The following is an 11,129-nucleotide window of genomic DNA, read 5'->3' as shown; positions in this document are numbered from 1 at the left end:
TGGTGAAGGGTAAGACAGTACACAATACTGGGGAAGCCAGCACAGCTTGTACAAGGCAAGGTCATGGAAGCTCCATAGACACATCCAAACTCCCTGAGCACCGAATTGCTGGGCTGAGGGCTGTGGGGACCGTGGTCTTGGGGAACATCTAGTTCGACTGACATAACATAGTTTATAAAGAAAATGTTCTACATTCTACCTTGGTGAGTGGCTTCTGGAGTCTTAAAAGCCTGTGAGCAGCCATCTAAGATATTCCACTGGTCTCACTCCTTCGGGAACAAGGGAGAATGAAGAAAACAAGATACAAGGGAAAGATTAGTCCAAAGGACTAATGGACCACAACTACCACGGCCTCCACCAGCCTTGAGTCCAGTACAGCTAGATGGTGCAGCTACCACCACTGACTGCTCTGACAAGGATCACAACAGAGGGTTCTGGACAGAGCTGGAGAAGGATGTAGAACAAAATTATAGCTCACGAAAAAAAGACCAGACTTACTGGCCTGACAGAGACTGGAGAAACCCCAAGAGTATGGCCCCTGGACACTCTTTTAGCTCAGTAATGAAATCACTCCTGAGATTCACCATTCAGCCAAAGATTAGACCGGCCCATAAAACAAAACGAGACTAATGGGGCACAACAGCCCAGGGACAAGGACTAGAAGGCAGGAGGGGACAGGAAAGCTGGTAATAGGGAACCCAAGGTCGAGAAGGGAGAGTGTTGACATATTGTGGGGTTGTTAACCAATGTCATAAAACAATATCGGTACTAACTGTTTAATGAGAAACTAGTTTGTTCTGTAAACCTTCATCTAAAGTACAATTCCAAAAAAAACACAAGAGAGGACCCTTGTTGTTGCTGTTAGGTACCGTTGAGTTTGTTCTGACTCATAGAGACCTTATATACAATAGAAAGAAACACTGCCCAGTCCTGCACCATCCTCACAATCGTTGCTGTTTGAGCTCATTGTTGCAGCCACTGTGTCGATCTATCTTGTCAAGGTTCTTTCTCTTTTTCACTGACCCTCTAGTTTACCAGGAGCCCTGGTGGCTCAGTGGTTAACAGCTCAGGCTGCTAACCGAAAGGTTGGCAGTTCGAATCCACTAGTCGCTCCTTGGAAACCCTGTGGAGCAGTTCTACTCTGTTCTATAGGGTGGCTATGAGTCAGAATCAACTCTATGGCAATGACTTTGGGTTCTACCTTATCAAGCATGGTGTCCTTTTCCAGGGACTAGTCCCTCCTGTAACATGTCCAAAGTACGTGAGATGAAGTTGCTTCCAAGGAGCACTCTGGCTGTACTTCCTCCAGGACAGGTTTGTTTTCTCTTCTGGCAGTCCATGGTACATTCAATATTCTTCACCAACACCATAAATTCAAAGGCATCAATTCTTCTTTGGTCTTCCTTATTCATTGTCCAGCTTTCGCATGCAGAGCATGCATGTAGAGAAGAGCCTACCAGACCCAAAATGCTGGTGTTGGGGTTTTGACAAAGTACCTGGGGTGCTGCAGCATCTGCAGCAATGTGCTTTCAAGAGCACCTAGTATAGTTCCTCATCCTCAAAGTAACCATTGCCGTCCAGTAGATTCTGACTCATGGTGCCGCTGTGTGTTTCAGAGTAGAACTGTGCTCCATAGGGTTTTCATGGCTGTGACCTTTCAGAAGCAGATTTCCGGACTTTTCTTCCCAGGTGCCTCTGGGGAGATGCAAACTGCCAAACTTTTGTTTAGTTGCCCTGTGCGTGTTTGCACCACCTAGAGACTCCTCTCCTCAAAACAGACCTCTAAATTATCAGGGCAGTAGTTTTGTGCTCAAAGTTCCAAGAAGGTATTTCACCAAACATCACCATTGTTGTTGTTGTTAGGTGCCTTCAAGTTGGTTCCAACTCATAGCAACCTTATATACAACATCATGAAAACTGCCGGGTCCTGCACCATCCTCGCAATAGTTGCTATGTTGAGCCCATTGTTGCAGCCACTGTGTCAATCCATCTTGTCCAGGGTTTTTCTCTTTTTTGCTGACGCTCTACTTTACCAAGCATGGTGTGATTCTCTGGGGACTGGTCCTTCCTGATAACATGTCAAAAGTCCATGAGACAAAGTCTCGACATCCTGGCATCTAGGGAACATTCTGGCTGTACTTCTTCCAAAACAGATTTGTTTGTTCTTCTGGAAGTCTATGGTATATTTGATATTCTTCTCCAACACCATATTTCAAAGGCATCAATTCTTCTTTGGTCTTCCTTATTCATTGTCCAGCTTTCACATGCACATCATCGTTAGATGATCGATAAACCTGGAGTCCTGGTGAAGAGCAGAGATGAAGTCTGACTGGGCATACTCCAGGTATAGCCTGCCCTGGTCCAGACTCACTCTGGCTCCATAGGGGTTCTCAGAGCTGAGCCCAGCCAGGAAAAGCTCACCTAGACTTTCCGAGGCTGAATCTTCATCCTCACCAGCAGCTTTGGAGACTAACCTGATATTCCCAGCCTTGATGGCCTGGATTAATGTCTCAGTCTGATTCTGCTCCTTCTTTTCTTTCAGTTTTGCTTTCCTTACATCCCTCTGTTCAGTTCGCTTCAGAGTGTTTGCTTTTGCCCTCGTGTCCAGAAACTTCTTCTCTTTGGCACCTATCTGCAGCCCCTCATCACACCAGCTCACAGCCTCAGCCGTCTTTTAGTTCCACATGGCATGGGGTATCTCTCACTATTGCTTTGAGGTGACAGGATTTTAGCTTCCTGGCAGACACATCACTGAAAGCAGAATGAAAATTGCCCAGGTAGTACTCTGCCCAGTTGGTATAAAGGACAACATTCAAATCCCAGTCTGCACATTTCTTCTTTAATCCTTCAGTGTATGAAATCACAGCTTTCTTGTAGTCTTTTTCTTTAATCATTGCCCTTATCTTGATCTGTCTTGGCCTGTTCTTGTGGAGATCACTCATCATCGAAAATAATTGACCGGAGGCAAACCAAGTCAGGACTCTCTTCGGGATCAATTTCTGATGGCGCTTTCTTCCTAAACAGGGGTATGTTTTCGAATTCCTCTTCCCACTGGTCCTGGCGGATTTTTCCAGGGACGAGTCCATGGCGTCACTGGAGGCGGCTTCTGGCTCAAGCCACTCCATGGCAACTCTTCGGCCCTGGCAATGTCATGTTTAAATGTAAGTAGAAGAGCATTTAACTTGCATTCAGAATCACCAAAATTACACAATCATAGTATCTCATAGCTCATACATGCATATGTATTTTGTTTTTACCAGAACAATGGAAACGCTGCACAAATCAACTCACCTGTTTTTATTTCACTTTTAAATGCAAGCAGTTTCTGCCGACATTATTGATCTTTGGCTTGCTGGCAACTAAGGAAAGATGGAAAGGAGAAAGAACCATGGGTTGCCCTAACCTTCCCGTTCCTTCCATGCCACCGTTTTCTTTATTTTATTGTTGTAGTCTGAGTGATAGTTTACAACAAGTTAGTCTCTCATATAAAAATTTATACATACATTGTTATGTGACCCTAATTGCTCTCCCCATACTGTGACAGCACACTCCTCCTTTCCACCCCTGATTTCCCGTGTCCATTCAAGCAGCTCCTGACCCTCTCTGTCTTCTCATCTCACCTCCGGACAGGAGCTGCTCATTTAGTCTCATGTATCTACTTGAGCTAAGAAGCACACTCTCCATAAGTATCATTTTACATCCCACAGTCCAGTTTAATCTTTGTCTGAAGAATTCCATGCCACCATTTTCAACAGAAGTTGAAAGCTCCCAACAAGGTATCCCTGGGTGGTGCAAACGGTTAAACACTTAGCTACTAACCAAGTGTCATGGATTGAATTGTGTCCCCCAAAAATATCTGACAACTTGGCTAGGTTATGATTCCCAGTATTGTACGATTGTCTACCATTTTGTCATCTGATGTGATTTCCCCTATGTGTTGTAAATCTTGTCACTATGATGTAATACGATGCATTAGCAGCAGTTATATTGATGAGATCTACAAGATTGGATAGTACCTTAAGCCAATCTCTTGAGTGGTAAAAAACAGAAGCCAGCAGAGAGACATGGGGACCTAATACCACCAAGAAAGCAGCACCGGGAGCAGAGCGCATCCTTTGGACGTGAGGTTCCTGCGCTGAGATGCTTCCAGACCAAGGGAAGACTGGTGACAAGGACCTTCCTCCAGAGCTGACAGAGAGAGAAAGCCTTCCCCTGGAGCTGATGCCCTGAGTTTGGACTTGTAGCCTACTGGACTGTGAGAGAATAAACTTCTTTTTGTTAAAGCAATCCACTTGTGGTATTTGTGTTATAGCAGCACTAGATGACTAAGACACCAAGGTTGCAGTTTGAATCTACCCAGAGGTACCTTGGAAGAAAGGCCCTGTGATCTGCTTCTGAAAGATCTACCAAAAAAAAAAAAAAAAAAAAAAACCCAAACCTATTGCTGTTGAGTTGATTCCAACTCGTAGCGATCCTGTAGGACAGAGTAGAACTGCCACAAGGGTTTTCAAGGCTGTGATCTTTACAGAAGCAGACTGTCCCATCTTTCTCCCGAAGAGTGGCTGATGGGTTTGAAACACCGACCTTTCAGTTAGCAGTCGAGGGCTTAACCACTGTGCCACCAGGGCTCTTTTCCGAAAGATCACAGCCATGGAAACACATGGGATCACCATGAGTTGCAATCGACTCAGCGGCAACTGGTTTGGTTTTGGTTAAAACAGGGAAGTGACGTGAGTAAGAAAGGATGTGATAGCGCCACCTGGGGGGACATTGGTCATTTGTGTGTCTGCTTTGAGCAGAAAGCATGACTGCTCAGGGCTGTCAGCGCCCCCTATTTACTCAGTCGTAGACATAATATACTAATCTTGTACTCACTTTGAGTCTTCCTGAACTCCCATGAGTGGCTCCCTCAGAATTCTGTGCTCATGGGGCATCGCTAATGCTATGTGCGGACGGGGCAGCAAGCCACGTCAGCAGGCATGGATATTGCACATATCTCCTCTGCTCGTATGCATGCTCCATTGCCTTATCTAACTTCACTTACAAAACACAAGTTCAAAAATGAAATATGAAAAATCTCAAGATGATGACCACTACTGAATTGGTTCTAACTCATGGCGACCCCATGCGTTTCAGAGTAGAACTGCACTTCATAGGGTATTTAATGGCTGTAACCTTTTGGTAGTGGTTCACCAGGCCTTTCTTCTGAGGTGCCTCTGGGTGGATTTGAACTACTAACCTTTCAGTTAGGAGCCTAGTACTTAACCATCTGTGCTACCCAGGGACTCCAGCAGAGCATTAAACCAAGCACGGGACCCTTCTAAACCCAGGGCCCTGCATGATGACATGGATTATGTGCCCATGAAGCCAGCCCTGACTGAGAGTAATCACACATACCTTGTACAGTAAAAGCAAAATGACAAAGTGAAAGTTTACTGTATTTAGCAAACGAGACCGTAATTAGTGAGAACCCCATCTTCAAAATCAATGTTGGTGAAATGTCAAGGTGACTGATACTTGTCAAATGAATTGTTTACCAATTCGTTTCATGATATGAAATTTGCTCAAAGCATTTTCTAAAAGGAGACAAAATTAAAAACAAACATGTAAATATATTTAGCTCTCTTAGTCTCTTGTTGCATAATTTTATGCATGATTAATGTCTTAAAAATAGTGAGAGGATACAGTTTAATATAAAAATAAAGCGGGCTTATATCATTGCTCTTTCTCAAGTCTAAATTTTTAAAAATTACTTGGACATAGAATTGTATTGAATTGTTGAAAATAATGTAGTCTTCTTTTAAACAAAAAAAATAAGAACACACTTGATCAGCATAATATAAATGCTAAAAAGTAAGTTGCAGGCCTTTAGAGAGTCAGCTTGGTTCCAGGAAAAGTAAGAAGTTTTTGAGGGCAAAATCATTTCTGTTAACAAAGGGAAAAAATCCTTATCTAACGCCATTTAGTAGGAAATGGGAAACTTCTCGTTTTCCCCCTGCCAAATGCTGTCGACAACGTGTTAACAGAAGGAGAAAAGCATGTCTGTGAAGATCGTGTGAGCGTTTCCACCAGCTATTATCTGAGAACTGCTCTGGTCAATGCAGAAACTGCTTTCAAAAGAGAGAAAAATACCTTTGTAGAGACGAAGCTAACCAAACGTGGAATTTGGAAGGCCCTGTTCCTCGGTTAGGTGAACTGAGGGTTTCTTCTTTTTCACCAGGACAAACAGCTCAATCCAGGGACCACTCAGAAGAGTTTATAATAGGGAGTTGAACTTTCAAACTCTCTACTTTGTAAAGGGTAGTGAGTTTTTTAGTTTCTTGGAGAGAGTAGTCCCGGTATGAAACACAGCTAATAAGGGGTGTTGCAGTGGTTAAGAGCTATGGAGGCTAACGAAAAGGTCGGCAGTTCGAATCCACCAGCTGCTCCTTGGAAACTCTATGAGGCCGGTCTGCTCTGTCCCATAGGGTTGCTATGAGTCAGAATCAACTTGGCAGGACCAGCTTTGGTTTGTTTGGTTTATCATTCCATACCTGTTACTTTGTCCCTTCGTGTCGCGTTTCTTCCAGGGTACCTTGTGTACCTGTGACTTACAGCTGAAGTACCCCAGGATGGTGCTTTTTAATGCTCTAACCCAAAACCAAACTCAACCCATTGCTGTCAACTCGATTCCGACTCATGGCGACCCTACAGGTGACAGAGTAAAACCGTTCCATAGAGTTCTCGTGGCTGTAATCTTTACGGAGCAGATCTCCAGGACTTTCTTTCGTGGTGCTGCTGGGTGGGTTCAAACTGCCAACTTTTAGATTAGTAGTTGAGCACAGACCATTTGGCCGCCCAGCAGTTAGACTCTAGGAAATCTTAATAAAGTGCCATATGGACTAGGAAGACAGGAAAGTGCCTCATCCGTCATCAGAGAAGCTCTGCAGTGTCATCTGAGGCATTTGCTCAGGTAAGATGACCTTGTCTACCTGAAGTCTACCTGCCTTCAAGCAGGTAGAACTGTTGGTCTTGGTGAGTCATTCCCACAGCACAAAGAAGGGGCCATTCTCAGCGTGGGGTGGAGCACGGAGAGAGGGGGTGCAGCTGTGCGTTTATTCTGGGTGAGTATTGTCAGTCAAAATGAGTAGAGTTTTGCTTAGTAAAATTAGAGTTTATTTTTCTAGGAACTAAGAATCTCCAAAGAGATTCCTGGAACGTATTTTTCACAATAATCAGATTTAGCTTTTAGAGGGATTTTGACAGAAACACAAATCTTTTTATGACTTAATCTCACAAACATTCGTTGGGTTTTTCCTACATGCAGGGCACTGTGGGAGGAGAAAACTAAAGCAGGCGGTGATGCCCCTCTTCGAGGATCTGACGGTGCCATTCAGGAGATCAAACACAGAGGGCAATCGGTATGATACAAGAAAGACAGTGGTGTTATAGGATGTGTAAGGCACAGTACTGTAGGTGTGCAGAAAAGGGAGAGGTGGCTTCTGGTTAGATGATCTAGAAGGGCTTCGTGGAGGAAGCAGCATTTTAGCTGGGTCTAAAAGATGGGAGCAATTCAGATGCATGTAACTGGAAACAATATGGGCAAGGCAGAGCTACAGGAAATCTCACAACCCCTACTGGAAACAGTAAGTTCAGCCTGTGGAGAACGTGCAGTCATGAAATGAGTCTTAGGAAAAGAGGTCGAAAGGTCTAATTTAAATTGTTCAGTCCAGTCAATTGTGACTCATGGCAACCCCATGTGTGTCAGAGTACAGCTGTGCTCCATGGGATTTTCGGTGGCTGATTTTTTTGAAAGTAGATCTCCAGGCTTTTCTTCCGAGGCACCTCTGGGTGAACTCAAACTACCAACCTTTGAGTTAGCAGCTGAGCACTTTAACTGTTTGCACCACCCAGGGACTTCAATTTAAACTCTAGAGAATTAAAAACCTGGCCGAGGAGTGAACTGCTGAAGGCCTTTGAGCCAGGAAGTGACTTGATCTTTCAATCATCAAGATTATTCTGTAAGAGGGTGCAAGGTGGATGAAATTTGAGAGAAAATGGGGAAAAAAGAGACCAGTTGGGGATTATTAGAAATGTCCAGGTAGGAGGCAGTGAAGTTCTGAGTTAGAATAGAGGGAATGAGGATGGATAAGTCTAGGCAGCTGTTTGCTTTGGGGACAAGACAGATGGTGATTTTAGAATCGAATCTGATGACACTTTACAGCCTTTTGCAAATGAAGGCGAAAGAAGAGTCTAACCCTGTGCAAGGTCACAGCCGAGAAATACAGAACGAACAATAGAAATACCACGAGGGAAAGAGGCTTTCCCAAAAGGATTTTTTGGCCCGGGTGATTTTCCTTTCTCCAACACCCGCTACTGCTTTGCTTTTTTTTTCTTTTTTCTTTAGCTATGTGGCATTTTAGGGAATCACTTGTTGCTGTTGGCGGTTGCTGTTGAATTGTCCCTGACTCATGTCGAACTCATGTATAAACCCTTTGCCGGCAAGTCGATTCTGACTCATAGCAGCCCTATAGGACAGAGTAGAACTGCCCCATAGTGTTTCCGAGGCTGTAATCTTTTATGCGGGCAGACTGCCACATCTTTCTCCCTCGGAAACACTGGTAAGTTCAAACCGCTGACCTTTCAGGTAGCAGGCGAGCCCTTAACCACTGCGCCGCCAGGGCTCCTTGACCTTACGTACAACAGAACAAAATGTTGCCCGGTCCTGTGCTATCTTCACGATTGTTGACATATTTGAGTCCTAGTCATACTTTAATTTTGCATTTTTATAAGCTTGTGGATAGGGGGGTTGACATGATCTGCTTATTGAACTGAAAAATTTGGTGACACACGAAATGCTATTTGCTACAGTCATTCATCTGGGAAAAGGCTGGCTTTTTACTTTGAAATAATAGAGAGACATGTCTCTGGACAATGACTTTCCTGCAGCCTAGAGTTTTCCATTTAAAATGACTCTGCATGTAAGTGTTCCGTCCTCAATTGTTTGCTATTGTGCCAACTTTGAGAGGAAAATGGTGGCTCTACCTCAGGCTCTTAATAGATTTGAGCTAGCGCTCATTAACATTAGTGTTCTCCAAAGCACCTTATAAAAAAAAAAAAGTTTTCTGGGTCAAATAAGCTCGAGAAATGCTAGAACAATGTAAATGGGTTACCTTGCTGCGGGGCTTCTTAGAGCTTTCGTGTATTAATGTTCATTATAACTCTCTAAGGAGGGATATAGTATGTTGCTATCCCCAAACTTAGTCAGTTAAAAACCCCTTTTCATATGTTATCTCCTAGTCCAGTGTCTTTAGGGAACACTCACCCACAACTCACAGTGACCTAGAAACCCCCAGATTGGATGACCCAAGAGGTCTACTTTAATCCGTAGTATTGGCAAAGAATATTGAATATACCATAGACTGTCAAAAGAATGAACCAATCAGTCTTAGAAGAAATACAACTAGAGTGTTCCTTAGAAGCCAGGATGGTGAGGCTTCAGCTGGCTCCCTTTGAACACGTCATCAGGAAAGACCAACAGCTAGTAAAGGAGATCACGCCTGGTAAAGAAGAGGGTCGGCGAGAAGAAGGGACACCCTCAGTGAGACGGACTGATACAGTAGCTGCAACATGGCCTCAGACACCCCAATGACCATGGAGGTGGAGCAGGACAGGTAACGTTTTGCTCCGTTGCTGACTCGATGGCCGCTAACGGCCACCACAGCTGTGACATACGTGATAAACCACCTCCTGAGCTGAGGGCTGTGAGGCCGAGACAAGGGCCATCTTTGGTACCAACGCTGCGTGTCCCTCTGGGCCTGTTGCAGCCTTGTGTGCATGATGGACGTGCATGGTTCCTTCCCAGACCTTGACTGAGCGTACGCCTCAGGAGCACAGAAGATGTAGAGGACAACGAGTCCTTGATTTCCAGTCCGAAGGCCTCCATCAGGAGTCTTGAGTTTCCTTTTTATCAGCTTTCTGATCTTGGACAAGTTGCCTAATCTCTTTGACTCTCCTCTGAAAAACAGCAGTGATAATTCTCTTTATCACCTAATATTGATTGACCACTTTCCACAGGCCAGGCACTGTCCCAGATCCTGGAGATGCAACAATTGCGCAATCCAGGGAGTTTCGGCAGATTGTAACCAACAGTGAGGATGCCATTACTGATTCCGCGGTCCTAGTTGTTTTGATAAGGAATGGCTAATGACACCTTCACAATCTGCTTACAAGGTAACAGTAACTGCTGAAGGTGAAAAACCACCTCTCTGGGGCCACGTTACAGGCTCTGATGGGCACACAGCTCTGCTGCAGCTCCCCAGGGGTTTCTGAAGGCAGAACCTGGCCATCGCGTCACTTCCTATCTCCCCAGGGAATTAAACACTGATGCATGAAGGCTATTTTCCAGAAATGTGCTACAGGAATGACAGCATTTCCCCTAACAAGTCTTTTACATCAAAGTGGCTCAATGTTAAGGCTGAAGCTCAGAGGGAGGACTCATGTGTTGAATTGGAAAAGAATTTTCCAAAGTGTAATATCAAGACGTTAAAGAGAGGGAAGCAGCTGCCCCTGGTAAGAGGACCCTTCCTTCGGAAGGGCAGCTGGAAGGAGAGCAGGGTTAAGCTTGGACATGCTCTGTGTGCCTGCGGGTGTGATCCCCAACACAGTGGCTTCTTAAGGGAGCTGTTGTTGTTGTTGTTAGCTGCTGTTGAGTCGGTCCCTGACTCGTGGCAACTCCATGTGAAATAGGATCAGATTGCCGTAATCCATAGGGTTTTCATTGGCTGGGTTTTAGAAGCAGATCTCCAGGCCTTTCTTCCTAGTACATTTTAGCCTGGAAGCTCCACTGTAAACGGCTCAACATCACAGCAATATGCAAGCCTCCACTGATACATGGGTGGTGGCTGTGCATGAGGTGCCTTGGCCAGGAATCAAACCCAGGTCTCCCGCATGAAAGGTGAGAATTCTACCACTGAACCACCACTGCCCTCCTCTAGGAAGCTACGCTCTAGGTTTACAAAATTAACATACTGTTAACCTCCATAGTTCATCTCATTTAACCCACCAACGGTGCTGCAACCTTTCTCTGATAAATGATGAGGGACGTAAGGCTCAGAGAAACGGTGACGCGCCCAAGGATATATAAAGCT

General features: G+C 44.7%; 1 pseudogene; it reads right to left on the bottom strand.

Moving 5' to 3' along the window:
- Positions 1–1,753: 1,753 nt before the first annotated feature.
- LOC101342045 (tetratricopeptide repeat protein 4 pseudogene) lies at positions 1,754–3,125 on the bottom strand (annotated as a pseudogene).
- Positions 3,126–11,129: the final 8,004 nt, after the last annotated feature.

Source organism: Trichechus manatus, unplaced genomic scaffold (assembly GCF_000243295.1).
Source record: "Trichechus manatus latirostris isolate Lorelei unplaced genomic scaffold, TriManLat1.0 scaffold00004, whole genome shotgun sequence".
Lineage (NCBI taxonomy): Eukaryota > Metazoa > Chordata > Mammalia > Sirenia > Trichechidae > Trichechus > Trichechus manatus.
Note: the sequence above shows the minus strand (reverse complement) of the source record. Positions and strands in the feature narration are given on the sequence as shown.